Genomic DNA, 21,358 nt, shown 5'->3' with positions numbered 1-21,358 from the left:
GATCATAATTTCTGTTCATTTATAACACAAGTTCAGTAAATAGTTAAGAAAACAAGAAGCACAGTCCTACACCCCAGGTAGAAGAGGCCAGCAAAATCCAGAGAGAAGATTAGAAAGTAAACAAAGGGATGGAAAGACAAGACAGCCATCCAGTTCCAGTAGACAAGCGAGCACACAGGCAGGGAAAATGAGGCAGAGGCAACACAGCAGGGGCCAAGGAAGGCAGGGCAGGGGTAGCAAGCTCAAGTGCCCGTAGAGACCAGGGAAACAATCTAAGTGGGTCTGGTCATCCAGTGGAAACTGGTCACCTAGAAAACACGTGTCCCAACTAGGGGTGGGGTGGGTAGCTGCTACTAGCTCCAGCCCACTGATACCAGGTGGAAATATGATTCCCACATTTCTAGGTCTTGCGATTTTTCAAGAGAAGCCAGAATTTCAGAGTTTGTATGAACATCCCACACATTGGAAATGCTGGCAACTGGTTGCAAGTATTTTAAGACATGTGCAGACCAAACAAAACTGTCTGCAGGCTAAATATGAACCCATAGGTTCATAGACTTCTGCAACAAGGGCTTATGAGAGCTCAGTGCTCCCCGTGGCACAAGGGTTATCAGCGCTATAGTGACAGCGCTAATATCAGAGGTTACAGCTGCTGGTGACTAAGGATTCGATGTCTAGAGTATCCTTGGGGAATTGAGGGGAGAGGGCATCCTCAGATGAAAACCTCAGCGACTTCAGAAATGTAAGACAAGAGAGCAAGGCTCCCACTGAGCCCGAACACACAATTGGTTTAAGGAAAGGGATACTGGGGGAAACTGGTACAGTGTGTGCAAAATCACAGCAAGAGAACTTGCTCGTAATTGACAGTCAAAAGAAAAATAGCTGTAGCAGGTTCTGAAGGACTCTGCCCAGATCCACTCACCACTCACACCTTTTGCCACTTCTGTGCGTGCACGTAGAACATTAATCCTCCAAAGGAGCAGCCCTTCACTGATGACCGATGGGACCTGATGGACAACTGCTCCAGATCCCTTCCGTCTGCTGAGATGAGGGCAGGGCAGTCCACACTGCCTCCCAGAGTTCTCTGCTGGGACTCAGCCTCAGTTGCTCACAGAAGTAACCTTCCTGATGACACACTTTTACTGACTTTCTTCTCTTCCCCATTTCCCTGTTACTGCTTCCTAGAATCACCTCCCCAATAAACTACATGCACCCACATCCTTGTCTCAGGGGCTGCTCTGGGGAGGACCAACCCCAGCAGTAGCTTTTCATGTGTGAGGACTCTACCTTAGAGGCAGTGGATTGACTGGATGACTGGTGTCCACGATTCTATGGATTGCAGATGATGTTCTGGAAACAAGGGACTGGGTATAAAGCATTTTCCTGGGGATCCTAAGAGTAAACCCTAGGTTTTAATGTTTATCCTACCAGCCCTGAGGAACCTTCTTGGTCTGGTCTGGATTGTTTCTCTCCTTCTCTGAAGAATATCTGAGCCAGTGGCATCTAATACACTGTCTTTAGGTATTTTTGCCTCTGGTTTCTGTGTAAATGAGTCCTTACATACATCAAGGAAGATCTTGCTCAAAAGAACCCGAAGGTGATCCCTTCTGCAAAGGGTCAGAGACAATGGTTGAGCAAACACCTTCTCTTCAATGTATTGAACTTTACATAATCTGTTCTAGGACAAGGGTCATCTTTTATGAGCTGGTCACTGTCACCCATCACTTATCTGAACTCGTGACTCAGAGAGTCCAGGAAAGTTCTCCAGGAAGCCAAAATTCATGCCACAAGTCCCTCCTCTCCCTCAAAGACTTTGCTCAGGTGTTACACAGAATTCTAACAACTTGGTTTTCTGACATCCTTCAGGGCTAAGTGAATTTGGCAGTGGGTATCCTAGAAGCAGGCATGGTGGCAGTAGGCAAAAGTCAGAGTTGGGTAGTCAACAGCAGAGAAGAAAAGCAGACAATCCATGTAGAACAGAAAGAAGACATCAAGAATCATAACATTTCTGAGCTATTTGTGTAGATGCAAACATCCCTGTGCACTTTCCCAGCACAAGTGTAGCAAACTATATAGAGAGTCTGTGAGGTTGCTGTACACACATGCACACACACACACACACCACTCACAATCACACACATCACAGACACACATCTCACACACATGTACCCCAGTCACCCACGCAGCCTCACTTGTTTCTTTCCACAGACTGAGAGGAAGATAGAGGCAGGGAAGTGTCCTGACAGCTCAGACCCAGCTGTGGCAGGAGCAACAAGGCTCTCGTGAGCAGTTTACAGGGAAGTGGGTGGGAAACCAAGGGCATAGTTCTAGCACCTTCTTGCTGGGTGGGAGGGGGATGGGGACTGCAATCAGAGTCCAAATCCTGAAATGTCTGGCAGATCCCGTCAGGCCCAGGACATGCCAAGCAGCCATGGTAGGAGTGTCCTGCCTCTGCTTCCACCACACTTGTCCCAGCCCTGTCCATGGATGGGACTGGAAGTGGCACAGTCCACTGGTCCTTATTCACCACATGCCTGGAATCTTGCTCACGCCAGGCATGCAGTCCTGCTATGCACCCAATGCTCAGCGGCGAGGGGGCCACATCTCCATGTTCCCCCATCACCACCAAATAGATGCAAATCTCTGGAATAAAATCCTTTGCAAGGGTTGAAAAGAGGCGGTACAGAGAGATCCTGCTGGAAGGCATTCTTTTTTTTTTTTTTTTTTTTTTTTTTTTGCTGTACGCAGGCCTCTCACTGCTGCGGCCTCTCCCGTTGCGGAGCACAGGCTCCGGACACACAGGCTCCGCAGCCATGGCTCACGGGCCCAGCCGCTCCGCGGCATGTGGGATCTTCCGGGATCGGGGCACGAACCCGTGTCCCCTGCATCGGCAGGCGGACTCCCAACCACTGCGCCACCAGGGAAGCCCTTGGAAGGCATTCTTGAGGCAGAGCCCAGGAAATGTAGCGATGATAACCTTCCTAGGAGCAGAATCAGGAGGAGACCTTTCTGTTTCTAATTATACCAGGTAACAGGAGCAAAATACCAGAGAACCTTCTGCATCTGCTTCTCTGCTCAGCCCCCCACCTCTGAGGACACACCAAGCCTTCCAAGAATACACCGCATGTTCTCATCTGTCTGATCACCTGCTGCCTGAGCAAGAAAGCTAATTTCCAACAGTGGGATCTAGGCCATGGATAAGTTCCTCTTCTTTCCTCTGTTCCCCTTTTTCCAGAACATGTGTCCCTCCCTGACGGGGGATAAGGCTGAATGCGTCTCACCTTGCTAACGCCTCATTCATCTCCTCCTTCTCTCTTCCCTCTGCTCATCATGGTGCAAAGTCAGTGACAAGGCCAGTGTCAGTGCAGGAAGGAGGCACGGGACTCCATGACATCTGCCTGGCCCAGAAGCTGCAGAAGCGGACCTGATTCTTATGGTGCTGCAGGAATGATGAAGGAAGATGGGAGAGAAATAGGGGAAATACAGCAGCAGTCATCAAGAGTGGACAGTCCAGGGCTTCCCTGGTGGTGTAGTGGTTGAGAGTCCGCCTGCCAATGCAGGGGACCCGGGTTCGTGCCCCGGTCCGGGAAGATCCCACATGCCGTGGAGCGGCTGGGCCCGTGAGCCATGGGCGCTGAGCCTGCGCGTCCGGAGCCTGTGCTCCACAACGGGAGAGGTCACAGCAGTGAGAGGCCCGCGTACACCCCCCCCCAAAAAAAAAAAAAAAGAGTGGACAGTCCAGTGCAACCTAAGAAGGAAACTTGAAGCAGGCAGATGGGAGACGGATGACTAGAGGCAGTGAGTTCCTTGACACTGGAATTGTGTGAGCAGAGTCAGGACAACTCCCTGTCAAAGCTGTAGTGAGTATATCTGCTTTGGCTCTTCCTTGACTCCAGATTTTTCTGGGCTCCGATAACAGCATTTCCTCCATCTGTGACTCCAACACTAAGCACTGGCTTCTCACTGTAGGGAGACCCTGGTTGCCTCACCATTACTTCCTGCTCCAACCCTGCCTGGCCCTGTTTCAAAGTCCCCATGTTTACTTCTCTGCATTTCCCTGGAAATGAACTATGTTTCCCACTCACCCTTGACTGATCTGACCCTGTACAATGAGGTTACATCAGTCTCCTTCAGAGAAAATAAATATGATTATTTCGTTTACTGTTAGGAGGAGTAAATTGACTCAGATTATTCCACATGCCTGGTAAAGTCACTTAATCTCACTGAGTTTTTGCATCTGAAAAATGGCCATAAATACCTCACCTCTTTTGCTCACAGAGGAAAAAAAATGGAGGATTTGAATATCGCTGGGGAGGGGATGGATGAAGAAAAGCAATTAAAAGAAAATGTTTCTTACTGAAAAGGAATTTCAGCTGCTAAAACATGACCAGCAGCCCAACCCCAAGCCCAAGTGCCAAGTCTGAGGCCAGAGAAAGGAGAGAAAGAATTTGTAGCTTTTTAAAAGACACTATTTGAGAGACTGAAGGTTCTTAATTCTTCATTGTGGAGGGAAAATTGACCCCTAAATTATTTATTGTATTTTAAATTTACTGATGGAAGCAGTTTTTAAAACTTCACTGTTCTTTTTGAAAAGAATTAACCTACTTAAATGTTTTAAATCTTTTAAAGTATTTCCTGTTAATGGTAAAATTAGATGGAAATTCTATTCATTGGAATAGACTGTTAAGAACTGAGAAGGGAGGAATCCATGCCCCCATTTCCTCCAGGATCCTTCAGTAGGGGGATGGAGGGGTAAAGGTTATTCGCGGCCTTGATCTCTTTGCTGGGTCAATCTTCTTTTTTTTTTTTTTTTTTTTGCGGAATGCAGGCCTCTCACTGTTGTGGCCTCTCCCGTTGCGGAGCACAGGCTCCGGACGCACAGGCCCAATGGCCATGGCTCACGGGCCCAGCCGCTCCGCAGCATGTGGGATCTTCCCAGACCGGGGCACGAACCCACGTCCCCTGCATCGGCAGGCGGACTCTCAACCACTGCGCCACCAGGGAAGCCCTGCTGGGTCAATCTTAATCAGAACCAGTGAATAGCGGGGAGGAGATTGCTATTTTTATGGAATTCAGTGGAAAGAACTGGGACTTCTGGGACCTGTATTCCAGGTGAAGCAACCTTTTTGGTTGCAAATAGAAAACCCAACACAAACCAGAGTAAGAAAAAAGATGATTGGTTGGTTACTATACCCAGAATGTCTATGGGTACAGCTGGCTTTATCTTATTTCCCTGGCCACCATGATTGGTTCAGAGATACACGCGTAACCCACTCAGAGGGAAGAAGCTCTGAAGTGCCTTGCCTTCAGAATCTGGCCAAAGACTTGCTCTCTCCTCCTGAGCTTCCTGTAGGGAAAAGTGGTGCAAATTTTGTCCCCAGGACATACTTCCCCTCCTTTCATCTTTCAGCCCTTCCTCCTCTGGGAGAACCAAAGTCTCATACAAAGTTTCCTCTCCCTATTACAAGATCTCAACTTTGTATAACTTTGTTTTAGTCTTGACTTGCTATAGACTGCTCTGCCATAGACTCTTGGGAAGTGGAGTGTGTCCTGAGCAAAATGAGGAACCTCTGAAGGTGTAATAGGTGTGAATTTCACGTCACCATCATACTGAGGCACAAGAAATATCATCTTATTTCCCTTTTGTCTCAATAATCAAATTAAATCTGACTCTGACCCCTCACCTGGAAGGAAACTCAGTCTTAGTTATCATTGGGGCTTCTACTCCAACTCCTCAAAAAATTGTACAGGGCTTCCCTGGTGGCGCAGTGGTTGAGACTCTCAACCACTACGCCACCAGGGAAGCCCTGTTGCTTACTCTTTGTTTGGTAAGTGTGATTGAGTTTTCTGTTACATGCTTTAAAATGCAACCCCTAAGTAATCCAGATATAGACCTAACAAGACTTAGGGTAAATTGTGGAAAGGGAATTCAGAAGTGGGCAGCATCACCTTTGGAGGACCCCAGCCAAACTCACTGCAGAAACCCCAAACCAACCATAAAGCAGTGTTAAGCCAAATGCAAAGCTCCAAGAAGCTGTAACATTTAACAGGTAGAAATATATTTAGGTCATAAACCTATTTCCTCCAAAATATTAAATGAACAGCAGGAGGACCTCCAACTCTCTGGACCAATGTGTTTACAAGCAGAGAAGAGATTATGATCCAAAGCTCTGGCAAAGAAAGTGGATTTACTAGAAAGCCCCAAGGCTACATTTTACTGGCTTGGAACACAGGGCTTGGAGTCATAAATAGCTGGATTCTAATCCCAGCTCCATCATACCCTAGTCGTGTGACCCTGGAAGTCAAGTGACCCTGTCCCTTTAGCACTCTAGATCCAGTTTCCTCACCTATAAAATGGATCTTGCAATAGTGACATTTCATAGCATTGTCTTGAGAATTAAAAGAACTAATGCATATGAAGTAAATAACTGAATCTCTGGCATATGTAAGTTCTCAAAAAATATGATTTCTTCCTCCATTCCTTCTCTCCATTAGCTTCTTCCTCCCTTCCTAGATTTCTCCCCCTCCTCACCTATCACTAAATACTGAACTATTAATAAGGTAGAGCTCAAACGCTTCTAGGAATAAAAATGTCATCATTCCATATTACAAAGAAACAAGACTCAGATAATTACAATGGGGACTAGAACTCAGACCTCCTGCCTTTCAGCCTCATGTTATTTCTGCCTTCAGATACTGCTTCCATTATAATTCCCCTACTGAGAAGTCAGAAAGCTGGGTACAGGGAGCAGATGCTGGAAAAGGACATGAGGAATGCTGAGAGGACCTCAAACTATTCATTGAGCTTCATTCCTGCAGGATGCTTTAAAAACCTTGATTCAGTGAATATTTCTGAGTGCTGATTGTGCACTAAAACTGTTAGAGACTATTGACTATACATGGAACACATTCTTCTTTCCACCTACGCATCAGATGTACTACAATTCCCAGACTCCCTTTCAGTGTGTAGCCATGCAATGAGTTGAAGCCAATAGAATGAGAGAAGTAAAGTGAGCCACTTCCAGGTCTAGTGCATAAAGCCTCCCATGCTTGCTTCTCCATCTTTTTTCCTCCCTTCTGTTGAATGCTTAGACTAGTTCTAAGATCTTAAGGGAAGGGAGAGCCACAAGATGGAAACAGTCTGAGTCTCTGATTGATTATGTACAGAGAAGCCACCCTGCTGATTTGAATGCTCAACCAAGACTGCTACATAAATGAAAAATGCACATCTAATGCATTGATCCATTACATATTTTGGTCTGTTACTACAATACAGCCTAGTTTAAATAACACATATACCAAAGCCTGCACCAAAATAAGCTGAAAACATGAACATGCCCAGGCAAATTCTAATTTGGAGTCTTTTTTTTTAACTTTTATGGTTTTGATTTTTTTTGGGGGGGATATTTTTAAAAATCGGTTATATTTGTGTAAAGTAAAAACATCAGGGGACTTCCCTTGTGGCACAGTGATTAAGAATATGCCTGCCAATGCAGGGGACATGGGTTCAAGCCCCAATCCAGGAAGATCCCACATGTCACAGAACAACTAAGCTGGTGCACCACAACTACTGAGCCTGCGCTCTAGAGCCCACGAGCCACAACTACTGAGCCCGCATGCCACAACTACTGAAGCCCACATGCCTAGAGCCTGTGCTCCGCAGCAAGAGAAGCCACTGCAATGAGAAGTCTGCGCATCGCAATGAAGAGTAGCCCCTGCTTGCCGCATCTAGAGAAAGCCCGCGCACAGCAACGAAGACCCAACGCAGCCAAAAATTAATTAATTAATTAATTAATTAATTAATTTTTAAAAAAGATCAGAATTACAAGTCCATATGCAGTAAACCTGAGCTTCCTGTCTATCCCTAACCCCAGTCTCCCAGTTTCCTGTCCCAGAAAAAGACCACAATAAATAAGTTATTGTATATTCTTTTTAAATTTAATAATTTTTTAAACTAAAGTATAATTGACCTACAAACACTATGTTAGTTCAAGGTGCACAACATAGTGATAACAATACTTCTACACATTGCAAAATGATCAGAACAGTAAGTCTGGTTACCATACAAAGATATTACAATAATATTGACTATATTCCCCATGCTGTACATTATATCCTAATGACTCATTTATTTTGTAACTGGAAGTTGTACCTCTTAATCGTCCTCACCTATTTCACTCATCCCTCAACCCTTCCCCTGTGGTAACCACTTGTTTGTGTCTATGAGTCTGTTTCTGTTTTGTTATGTCTATTCATTTATTTTGCTTTTTTAATTTTACATATAAGTGAAATCATATGGTATTTGTCTATCTCTGTGTGACTTATTTCATTTAGCATAATACCCTCCAGGTCCATCCATGTTGTCACAATGGCAAGATTTCAATCTTTTTTTATGACTGAGTAGTATTCCATTGTGTGTGTGTGTGTGTGCACATGTGTGTGTGTGTGTATCACTTCTTCTTTATGCATTCATCTATTGATAGACAATTAGGTTGCTTCCACATATTGGCTATTATAAATAATGCTGAAATGAACCTAAGGTGCATACAACTTTTTGAATTAGTGTTTTTGTTTTCTTCAGAAAAATGTCCAGAAGTGGAAATGCTTGATCATATGGTAGTACTATTTTCAATTTTTTGAGTAACTTCCACACTATTTTCCATTGTGACTGAACCAATTTACATTCCCACCTACAGTAAGCAAGGGTTTCCTTTCCTTCACATCCTCACCAACACTTGTTATTTGTTGTCTTTTTGGTAACAGTCATTCTAACAAGTGTGAGGTGATATCTCATTATGATTTTGATTTGCATTTCCCTGAGGAGCATCTTTTCATATGTCTTCTGACCCTCTGATGTTCTTTGGAAAAATGTCTGTTCAGGTCCTTTGCCCATTTTTTAAATTGGGTTGTTTGTTTATTTGATATTGAGTTGTATGAGTTCTTAGTATATTTTGGATATTAACCTCCTATCAGCTATAATATTTGCAAATATCTTCTCCCATTCAGTAGGCGGAGTTTTCCTTCTTTCTGTTGACAGTTTCTTTCACTGTGCAGAAGCTTTTCAGTTTGATGTAGTACCATCTGTTTATTTTTGCATTTTTCCCTTACCTGAGGAGACAGATATATATATATATATATATATATATATATATATATATATATATATATATAGTGCTAAGACTGATGTCAGAGGGAGTATTGCCTATGTTTCTTCTAGGAGTTGTATGGTTTCAGGTCTTACATTTAAGTCTTTATTCCATTTTGAGTTTATTTGTGTTTAGTGGTGCTGAACTCCTTTAAGCTTTTGCTTACCTGTAAAACTATCTCTCCTTCAAATCTAAATGATATCCTTGCTGGGTAAAGTATTCTTGGTTGTAGGTTTTTTTCCTTTCATCACTTTAAATACATCACTCAACACAATTATTTTTATTTTTAACTGCATTGTTGTATGTATCAATAGCTTGTTCATTTTTATTGCTGAATAGTAGTATATGAATATACCGTTATATGGTTATACCATAACCTGTTTATCCATTCACCAGTTGATGGTGATAACAAATAAAAATGATGTGAATGCACGTGTGAAAGCCTTTGTATGAGCAAATGCTTGTTAGGAGACACATAGGAATATAAAGCCCAACCACTTAACATTGCCGTCAACAGTGTATGAGCATCCCAACTGCTCTGTGTCTTTACTGATATTTAACATAAGTCTTTTTAAATGTAGGCATTTGATTATCCTCCAATGACAAATGATGTGCATCTTTTCATGTGTTTATTTACCGTCTGTCTTTGTTAAAGTGTGTGCTCATTATTATCAGATTATTTTATTTTTGAATTTTGATAGTTCCATGCTTATTCTAGATCATGTCCCTTTCAGATGTGTGATTTGTAAATAGTTCCTCCTCTTATGTAGCTTGTCTTCTCATTCCCTTAACAATGTCTTTCAAAGAGCAGACTTCAAATTTTTATGAAGTCCTATTATTGATTATTTTCTTTTATGGATAGTGCTTTTAGTGTCATGTCTCCCCCTCTTCCTCCCCCTCTTCCTCCCCCCTTCCTCCCCCTCTTCCTCCCCCTCTTCCTCCCCCCTTCCTCCCCCTCTTCCTCCCCCCTTCCTCCCCCTCTTCCTCCCCTCTTCCTCCCCCTCTTCCTCCCCCCTTCCTCCTCCCTTCCTCCCCCTCTTCCTCCCCCTCTTCCTCCCCCCTTCCTCCCCCTCTTCCTCCCCCCTTCCTCCCCCTCTTCCTCCCCCTCTTCCTCCCCCTCTTCCTCCTCCTCCTCCTCTTGCTCCTTCCACAGTCAGGGCAGGGGAGGAAGGATGATATTGATATTCCCTAAAAATATATATGCTTCAGACCCTCTAGGTACATTATCCATCTCATTCTCTTCCAGGTAGGAGCCTTTATCCACCCATTTTACAGATTTAAGAAACTGAGGTTCAGATATCTTGACTTGCTCAGAGGTGCCCAGCTCAGGAATGGGAGGCCAACAGGCTTGGACCACACTGACTCAGAATTATGTGAGACATCCATGAGTCCACACAGCCTCCAGAAACCAGCATGATGCAGCCTCTGTCCTCTCCCACCAGGTCTGCACCTTGGCCCAGAGGGGCTCTGACAGAGCTGGCCTCAGTGTCAAACAGAGCTGGGTTCAAACTCCAACTCTGCCACTTGTGAACAGGCTGAGCCTGGGCAAGTACCCTCACATTTCTGACAATCCTGAGCAAGATTTTCTGAGAGAAAACAAAAGAGCTGTTTATAAACTGCAAAAAAAAAAAAAAAAAAAAACACAGGAAGGGTGTCATAATAAAAATACCAATCTCATTACTGTGTCATGGAAGGTAAAGTGAATTTTTAAAAGTAAATTAGGTCAGTATTCCCAGGCTTGCCATTATACTTAAAATAAAGTTCAAATTCGGCAGCATGGCAGCATAACTCCATATGTCCCTGCACCAGGGGTCCCTCCCCACTCCCCTGACTTCAATCCTTCTCTTTTCCATTCCCACCAGGCCTTTGCACCAGCTGATTCCCCACCCCCACCTGGGCTGCTCTCCCTGCAGATCTTTCTCTGTCTGGCTCCTACTCATCATTCACATCTCAGTACAAATGTCACCTCCTCAGGGAAGCCCTCCCTGACCACCTCTCAACACTGTCATACATATACACCATCATGCTTTCTCACACTGGTTTATATTCTCCAGGATCTACGTTGCTATCCGAAACTCTCTTGCTTATATACTTATTTGGATACTTGGTTATTGTTCGTCTTTCTCTTGTGGCAGATAAAGCCAGGGCCTCCACTGTCTTGTTCAGCATCTCATCCTCAGCACCTAGAACTATGTCTGACTCAAAGTAGGTGGTCAATAAGTATGTGTTGAAAGAATGCTTGAGATGAAATGAAGTATATTGAATGCTTGACATAAAGCAAGCACTCAGCTTAAGACAAGCCTGGGTTGGCCAGAGGATTCTCTGGACCTTCCTTACTGCCCTGCCACAGGGTCTGGGATTCTTCTTTTCTGTCACAAATACAGCCATAGACAATACATAAATGGATGGGTGAGGCTATATTCCAGTAAAGCTTTATTTTAAGAAATGGGCTGTGGGCTGATTTGGCTAGCAGGTCCTAGTCTGTTGATTCCTGGTTCAGGGGAGTCCCCCTCTGGGATACCTCTTGAACAAGATGCAGGTTACAATCCAGGAACCAGCATTTACAAAGTGGTTGCATCTTAATCCAGGCACCTGAAGCAGCCTGCGTCAGCAGGACCCTGGGCCCGAATTTCAGCAGAGGTACAGGCCATAAACTTCATTGTTCAGCAGGACGTTGCCCCCCCCCAACCTAGCTTTCTGCTGATTTTCCAAAGAGCAATGGAGGTGGGCCCAGCACTGTGATCACTGATGCATCAGGGAAAGGGAGCCTGCACATTTAATTAAATGTTATTCAAGAAATAAAATTCAGGCCCTCAGCTGACAACGCAGAATATTAAAGCATCAGTTTCCTGAAGGAAACCTGCTTTAATGAGATCCTCCAAATAAATGGAAAGGGAAAAAAATGTATTAATCCAGCTGCTAATGTCAGCCCCATCAACCCAGAGCAATGTCTTGATCAACAAAAGCTGATGATATTGGTTTATCGGGAAAAAGAAAGCGTGGAGGGCTCTGTCAGGTCCACTAGATTCCAGAGGCAGCCAGACCCCTGGAAAGAAGACCCTTTCTTCTCATGAGCCCCTGGAATGAGAAGCCATACAAGTCACACCCTCCTGGCCAAAGGTGCTAATAATTGAGTCGAGTGGAACTGGGAAGTCTGTAGTGGAGGGTCACAGTGCTGTCCTTGGTCCTGTCCCAGGCAACCCTTCCATTAGCAACTTGGAAATGTACAGGGGGAGATATTGACCTCATTTGTTGAATAAGCTAAAGTTGGAGTTCAATTAATTTATGTAAGATACCTGGAATCCTTAGAACAAAATAGATTCCTTTTCTTGTCTAACCCTTCAGTCACCTCTTTGCTAGAGAAACCAACGTGAATAAGATCTATTTACTCAACTGACTGCAGTTTTCATGGTTTTTACCATTCTTTTACTCCCTGTTCTATTATGAACAATACCTTATCTCTAATTTGACTCATTCATTATCTCAAATATATTTTTATTTTTATTTATTTTTTATTTATTTTTTATTTTTTTATTTTATTTTATTTTATTTTATTTTTTGCGGTATGCGGGCCTCTCACTGTTGTGGCCTCCCCCGTTGCGGAGCACAGGCTCCGGACGCGCAGGCTCAGCGGCCATGGCTCACGGGCCCAGCCGCTCCGCGGCATATGGGATCCTCCCAGACCGGGGCACGAACCCGTATCCCCTGCATCGGCAGGCGGACTCTCAACCACTTGCGCCACCAGGGAGGCCCTCAAATATATTTTTAAAGGGCACTTGAGATCACTACTGTAAATGAAAAACTGGTATAACTTTCCACCAGCCAAAAGCAGCCGTAAATACGATGAAAACTAGCATTGTTATTGTGGCTCAATATCATTGCCAGAAAAAGCCTGGGATTCACTCTCCTTGTTAATTAGAGAGATGAGGAAAAGTTAGAGAAGTATTAACCACATACAAGAACCAACTGAGATTTCCATATTATACGCTCAGCTATTCATTGACATTTAATGTCATGTCTCTGTACCATGATCTATGCCTTAAGGCAGCTTGAATCTGCTTCTGTTGCTCACACTCAAAAGTCGCCTAACTGACACACAGTCTCCTGATGACCAGCTCTTCCCATATCCCTGGTCCTACGACTCTTGCTTGCAAATGCTGTAGAGAAGCTTCATTCTGGGACATGAAATAAAACAAGGTTCAGTTTTGAGCATAGCCAGTTAACAGTAAGAGGCTACTAAGGTCTTTCTTGCTCCAAGCCAAATTGGCCGGGGAGCCAGGGCAGGGCTGAGCCCTTTCTGAATCGTTCAGTACTCTCTCCCTCTATGCAGTGGCTGCCACCGTGAGCATCAAATCTGCAGGTGTTGGATGATGATTGACTAGACACAACAATGCACTCCTCTACTGCAGAGCCAAAGATGACTGCTGGTGTTTGGGAGGAAAGTCTCTGTGTATGTATTTTCCCATCTAGTTTTGTACGTAGAGACTGGAAACATTTCCCAGAATGACTGGAGAAAATGTCAGTCTTTATTATGGGCGAGATGAATCTGCTTTGGGGAAGTTTTATTGAATGTCCAATAGTCACGATTAGTCTTCATTGAATACTAAATATAAATATGAAGAATCAGAAAAGACAACCAGATTGTGAAAAATCTCATAAATGTATTTTTGCAGTGCTGTTAAATCCACTTCTGATTAAAATAATTCATCACTTATCTATAGCAAGCAATACTGGATGGTTATCCATATGTGAATTTGTCTTAGAAATATGTACCAACTTAAAGTGATTTTTAATAAAAATACATTATTTTTAGCCAGCAATTTGGTTTCAAGGGCTGGTTGTTGACAGAGGGAAGGGAACTATTCTATGAGTCAGTGAATGTTTTCCAGAAAATAAATTAAGGAGAAAACAAGAGAGGCAGCTAGCTCCCGGTGTGATACAAATTCATTGTGCTTACCTTTGCCTTGAGTTTCATTTTTCTTAATTTTTTTGCGGGGGGGTGGGAGTCTAGGAACACATTTCCAGGCCTTTGCCCTTGCTATTTCCACTTCCTGGATGACTTCTTCAACCTCACACCCACACACATCCTTCCATATTTTTGCCAGGAAAACTCCTGTGGATGCTTCAGAACCCAATTCACATGCCACCTTCTTTGTGAATATGTCACCCAAGAAGAGTTCCTCTGTGCTCCAAAGCACCCTGGTCGGAATGTATACTCCCCATAGGCACAGAACAGGAGATGCCTTGTTCTCGGTTGTAGTATCTGCCTTTTGTTATGGTCCCCAACACATAGTAGGAGCTTTATAAACATCTATCGAACGAATTAGGAGACATAAGGAGGCTGCATAACATAGTGGCTAAGAGCACAAACATTGGTGTCGGGCAGACCTGACTGATAAGGGCTGTGTGACCTTGGAAGTGTGAACTAGCCTCTCTGAGATTCAACTCCTCCTCCCAAGGGGTGTAGCAAAGACTCAATAAGGCAACTTACGTGCAATGAACATGCAGTGTTAGCTATATTATAGTGGCTGTACTTGCCGTGTCAGTTGTCCCACTGTATGACAGTCCCCTGCCACATTTCTGCCTCCACCTCCAGGCTAGAGGTTCTTGAGGGTAGGGACTCTGTTTGCTCCATCTCTGTTGCATTTCTGCAGCACCTAGGCTAGAAGCCCTAGGCTAGAAGCCAGCCAGAAAGCAGTTCTCAGAAGGGTTTGTCGACTGACTTAAAAAGGGAGCAAATGAATGAGGAGCCTTCTACCAGAGGGGAAGGAGAAGTGAAACAGATGAACAGGTAGGACTCACTCTTGCTGATAACTGGGACCCCAGAGGCACAAAGCACCTAGAGCTGGAAGAGAACAGAAGCCAGACGTCGGCCCTGAAGCCATCCCCTTAATGGGGATTCAAGATGAGTTGAGAGCTGGAGCCTGAGCTTGGCCATGCTTCAGTAGGAGCCCTTCTCAGCCAGCCCTCACCCACTCACTTCCTCCTGCAGGGCGGTGCCTGGTGCCTCAGCCCTCTGTTCACTGGCCTCCTTGCCCTGGCACCCCTCTCCTGCTGTGGCTTTTCCCCAGGTGCCACCTGCCCCAAACCCAGCATGTGCAGCCTTACTTACCCCACTTCCCCATCCACCGGGCACCGGTCCAGTTCCCTGCACTGGCCTTTGATCTTTTACAAATAGCATGGGTAGCTCCTGTTTGTCAAGCCCGTACACCATACTTTGCAGGTGTTATCATGTAAGTGTCATTTCCCCCGTTTTACAAAGCGGAAAACTAAGGATCAAAGAAGTTCAGTGGGGGCTTCCCTGGTGGCGCAGTGGTTGAGAGTCCACCTGCCGATGCAGGGGACACGGGTTCGTGCCCCGGTCCGGGAAGATCCCACATGCCGCGGAGCGGCTGGGCCCGTGAGCCATGGCCGCTGAGCCTTCGCATCTGGAGCCTGTGCTCCGCAACGGGAGAGGCCACAGCAGTGGTAGGCCCGCGTACCGAAAAAAAAAAAAAAGAAGTTCAATGACTTCCTCACTATTGCACAACTATTAAGAGGTCAAAGCCAACATTTAATCACACAAGTCTGTTTGATTCTGAGACAAGGGCTCCTAACTACACCCCAAGTCCCCTTCCCTATGAGACCCACGGCAGAAGCTTGCTGAGTTTCACACTTAGTCGATCCCAATAGCTCTTTCAGATTGCCTATTCCAACTGGGAATGCAGCATCTCGGGCAAGGCATCTTCTACAATCTTCTTGAATACCTTCCTAGATGGGGAGCTGACTCCCTCACTGCCTCTTCCCCTCTAGTTTCCTTCCACTGCACTGATAGGCAAGCTGACGCTCCTTGGAGTTTCCTAGACCAGCTGGAGGGTCTCTGCTGCCCTCGCCCTGTCTCCTGTCTCCCAGAGTTCAGCCTGCCACTCAGCTTCAGAAGGAAGCCTCAATCCCTCGTGCCCTGGGCACAGTGCTACACATATAATAGATGCTTGAGATGGCTGTCTCTGAGTTTTTGCCTGGGCAACCAGACCTCCAAAAGAGGGACCCTCCCCTGCCCAGGCTGTATCTGATGTGCCCAACTAATCCTTCAAATGACTGTGTTGATACATCACAATGTACCTTGGGTAGCTGGGATGGCAGGCAGCTCTCTGGATGAAGAAGTATTCATTGCTCTGGGAGTGTGAATCCAGCTCTCGTTTACTCCATTCACTGTCTTTCATTAAATAGTTACTGTGAATATACTGTGCTGGGCACCGAAGACCCAGACATAAATCAGACAGTCTCTGACCTCAGAGAGATTCCCATGGAGTCAGAGTCCTAGAATTGGAAACAGAGACACAAATGCAACATGGAAAGAACTGATGACAATGTAATTAACAACACTTTGCATCATTCTTAACGCTGCCGCCTTGCCCTGCAGACTGTGCCCTGGGGCAGACCACGTCCGCCTTGTTGATCACCGTTTTTTCTTGCACAGATCCGTGCTCAATGGGAACTCAATGCTGATCTGGTGAATGAATGAATGAACAAACAAACGAATGAATGAATAAATGCCCTAGAAGTTTACACAATGTGTTGCTGGAACACGGGGGCAGACACCAACGCCTCGGAAAAAGAGTGCTGAGCAACGAGTTTAACTTCATGGCTCATGTGCCAGTGGGGGTGGGAACTGGGGGCTCAGGAAACTGCAACCAGCAGAAGGAACTGCCCAGACGAAGGCAAAGAAATTCAGCAAAGGCTGAAGTGTTTGGGGAGCTACAGGTGTCTTCGTGGGACTGCGAAAGCAATTCGGTGCTGTGCCAACGCACTTAATTATCTGAATTTTGAGCACAGCACTGAGTCTGAAATAGAAGCCACTGTGGTTTACACATAGGAAAGGGGAGGGGCTGTGTCCACACCCGTCAGGAGGAAAATCCCTTCCTATTCTCTCTCCTTTTGCCCAGTCTGGGTCCCTGGACCTGCAGACATGACCTTGAGCATCTGCCTCCCATGGGACGGAGACTGCCAGTGCCTCTCAAGCAAACAGGCATGTGCTTAAATTCAGGGCACACTCTCCAGTGACTGGGCAAGTGACGCGCCCTTTCCTGGGGCTGACAGATCCCTGGGCTGCTCATCGACCAGTGTAGCTACCCCCAAGCACTGTGATTAGCCAGGGTGTGGTGACAGCTGGCTGACATTAATTATCTGTGAGTTAGAGGCATCTGAAAGCACAAGCAGAGGGCTGTCAACAGAGCAAGGCAACATGATGATTGCTCCTGGGCTTTGCAGCTGGGACCATGAGCAGGGACAGGGGCTTTCAGGTTCAAGGAGGGGTGGGCAAGGCCAGCAGCCCTTCCCATCAGTCTCCAGGGCTGTCCACCAACAACCTTTGGGTTAATTCACAAGAAGGTCAGGCATGCGGTGGCGATCAATGCATTACCCATCACCCTGCCCCCACGCCCCGTCCATCACCACATCCTGGCAGTTTGGCCTCCTAGATAGTTTTCACCATCTGTCCACTTCTCTGCATCCCAGTGATGCCAGCCCAGTCTCCTAGCATTGCAATTGCCTCCTCTCTTGTCCTTTCCTCTACTCAGGCCCCCCTCTACACACAGCAGCCAGAGCAGACCTTCAAAGTCCAAGTCAGACCCTGCCACTGCTCTGCTCAGAACCCACCCTCCCTGCAAACCCAGCCTGTGGCCCTGCTGGACCCTCCAGCTTCATCTCCACCCCAGGCCTCTGCTCTCCCATCACAGTCACTTTCAATCGTTTTCCCAACTGTGCCTCTTGCCATGTGGCTTTTGCCCATGCTGTTCCCTCTGAGTGAAATGCTCTTCCCTCTCTCCCCTATGCTCTAGGGTTCCTTAAATCTCATATCCTGTGTCTCTTCCTCCACAGAGCATCCTTCAACCCCAAACCAGGGCAATTTCCTTTGTCTCACAAGGAGGCAGTGCAAGGTAGTGGCCAAAGGCAGGGAAGCTGGTGTCAAACAGCCTAGATTCAAGTCCCAGCCCATCCCTGACTGTGTGACACTAGACAAGGTCCTTAACCTCTCTGAACCTGTTTCCTCCTCTATATAATTGGAGATGACAATAATACCAATCCCACAGGGTTGTTTAAGGACTAAATGAGTTAGTAGAGGTAAAAGACACTTGGAGTCAAGCCTGGCAGTGTGTGCTATAAAAGCAATGGCTGTTGATGTTTATACGTTTCTTGTTTCTCTGTTTGTAACCATACCCTCCTGAATGGAATAATTTGATTAATTCTGTCTTCTTCAATATGCTCTAGGCCAGGGCATCTCAATAATCAGCACTATTGACATTTGGAGATGGATAACTCTTTGTTGTGGGGCTGTCCTTTGTATTGTAGGATGTTTAGCAGCTTATGTGGCATCCACACAGGAGAGGACAGTAGCATCCTTCTCATTGTGACAACCGAAAATGTCTCCAGACTCTGTGCAATGTTGCCTGGGGAAAATCAACCTGGGCAAGACCCCTGCTCCGGTCTCTCTGAGAGCAGGGAGTGTAGGTGGTCTCCTTCACCATTTCCTCACAGCATCTCACGTTTAGCCCGCAGTAGGTGCGCACTCAGTAGATATTAAATGAATCAATGAATGAGGGAATGAATGAACACATCCCCATAGACATTGGTAATATAAGGGTCTCGGGGGATATGAAATCAAAAGGTCTGGGGCCAAGTCCTGCCTCCACTAGCCCAAGACGGGGGGCACCTAAGGCAAATCATTTCAGTCCTCTGAGCCTCAGTGTTCTCCTCTATGAAATGGGGGTGTTGATAATGATGCTGATCTCTCTCCCATCACATGGGGTGGTCGTTGGCCCATTTGAAACTGATAGAATGACTTTGCTCCTATCACCGCAGCCCGCCTTGCCTGGCATCATCTGGGCTGTGATGGGCATGGGCGTGTAATATATGTTGTACATAAGGAACGTAATATATCCCTTCCTCTCCCTTTTAATATTGCTGTAAAGATGTCTTATGGGGGAGATAATCGAGATACAGCGCGAGTAATGGTGATGATGGAGTCAGACAGATAGAATCTCTCACCTGTCAGGAGGGCAGTTCCCCTGTCGTTGCTCCATTATGGTGTCTTGGGTAGATTGTTGTGTAGTGTATTTTGAATTATGCCAAGCCCCGAGCACTTAATGACATTGTGTTTCTAATAAGGAGAAGAGCCGCGTGGTAGCAGGAGAGCACTGTGCTCCAGAGTTTTGCCCACCCAGGTGGAAATCCTGGCTGTGATGCTCCCCACTGTGTGAGCTCAGGCACATCACCTACCTTCTCTGGACCCCAGTTATTTTATCTATTAAATGGGGGCAGAGATGAGTGTCACAGCACAATAAGGTATTTGAAAAGGACATTGGTTTAGAGGAGGGGCAAGGCTGGGTGGGAAAACGGGATGACTCCAGTAAATTCCAAGGATCTGTCAAATGTGCTAACAGGGTTTATTTGCAGGAAATGATCCCATCCAGGGGACCTAAAAGATCAATGATTTGACTTCTAAGATGAACTGATTCTTCAGCTTTCCACTAGCTCTTCAGGGGTCACATGGCACAGTTTCTAACGTCCCTAGAAATTGGGAATTTGGCTTAGTCACCCTGGTCTCTGTTTTCATGTTCCCAAAATGTGAACTGGAAATGATAAGGACTTCTGTGTCGGGTGGTCTTAGTCCAATGGCATGGAAGGTACTCCAGTCAGTGGAAGATTGGATGCCCCACATGTGAAATCTTTTCCATCCCATAACAAAACTTACCTTTCCTGTCTTCGTTGCAAGCCCTTAGCCCCTTCCCAACAGAGCAAAATACAGAGCTGACATACACACCCAAAATTAGATTTGAGGGGCTCTCGTAAAGGCTCAAGCTACCCAAGATCTGCCTGTCCGTGTCCAGAAGTAAGTGTCTCAATAATTCAATTCTAGTACCTGGTTGCAGCACAGAATTAATTCAAGACACTCTAAGTGGAGACCCCAGGGCACAGGGCTGCTCGCTGGGCTTCCTGGGCCAGAGTCATCTCATTAAAAACCAGGTTCACTGATCCCTGGGCTCCCCGACTGGGCTGAGGCCACTCCCTTGAGCTTCAGGCCACTTAACCAGCCCAATGCCCCAATGTTCCACCCAAAGGAGGGGGCACAGCCCACTGTTTTGCTAAATGTTACCATTGGGGTAAAACTGGGAAAAGTATACAAAAGATTTCTCTGCATTATTCCTTACAACTATGTGAATTTAGAATTATCTTAAAACAAAAACTGATCGCTGGGCCCCATTTCCAGAGTCTGATTCAGTAAGTCTAATGTGAAACTTGCAAGTTTCATCACATTTCTCTTTTCCCCAGCTTTATTGAGATTTAATTCACATATAACATTGTGTATGTTTAAGGTGTACAACATGATGATTTTTTTTCACATTTCTTTTATTGTTTTTAAATTGTAGTTGATTTCCAAAGTTGCATTCGTTTCTGGTGTATAGCAAAGTGATTCAGATATAGATACAGATATAGACATAGATATAGATGCTTTTTCAGATTCTTTTCCATTATAGTTTATTACAAGATATATTCCACATATAAGCGATATCATATGATATTTGTCTTTCTCTGACTTACTTCACTTAGTATGATACTCCCGAAGTCCAGCCATGTTGCTGCAAATGTCACTATTTCATTTTGTTTTATGGCTGAGTAGTATTCCATTGTGCATATATATACCACTTTGGAGACCAATCTGGAGTCCAAGTTGTCACCTGGGCTTCTGACTTACCACTGTGACTGACTATACATCCAGAGGTTCCAACAGCCCCTCCTTGGGTTTGATCAATTTGCCAGAGTGGCTCACAGAACTCAGAGAAACAATTTACTTATTAGATCACCAGTGAGTTATAGAAGCATTTAACTCAGGAACAGCCAGGGGGAAGAGAGGCACAGGGCAGGGTATGTGAGAAGGGGTGCAGACCTTCCATTCCTCTCCAAGAGCTCCACTCTCCCTGAATCTCCATGTGTTCACCGACCCAGAAAGTCTCCAAACCCAGTCCTTTTGGGTTTTACGATGACTTCATTACATAGGCATGATTGATTCAATCACTGGCCATTGGTGGTTGAACTCAATCTCCAGCCCCTCCCCTCCCTTCCCTGGAGTCTGAGGATGGGCCTGAAAGTTCAAAGCCTCTACTGGCAAGGTTGGCTCAACTAGTAATCAACCCCCAAAAGTCACCTCGTTAACATAACTAAAGACACCTTTC

Source organism: Mesoplodon densirostris, chromosome 16 (assembly GCF_025265405.1).
Source record: "Mesoplodon densirostris isolate mMesDen1 chromosome 16, mMesDen1 primary haplotype, whole genome shotgun sequence".
Taxonomy (NCBI): domain Eukaryota; kingdom Metazoa; phylum Chordata; class Mammalia; order Artiodactyla; family Ziphiidae; genus Mesoplodon; species Mesoplodon densirostris.
Note: the sequence above shows the minus strand (reverse complement) of the source record.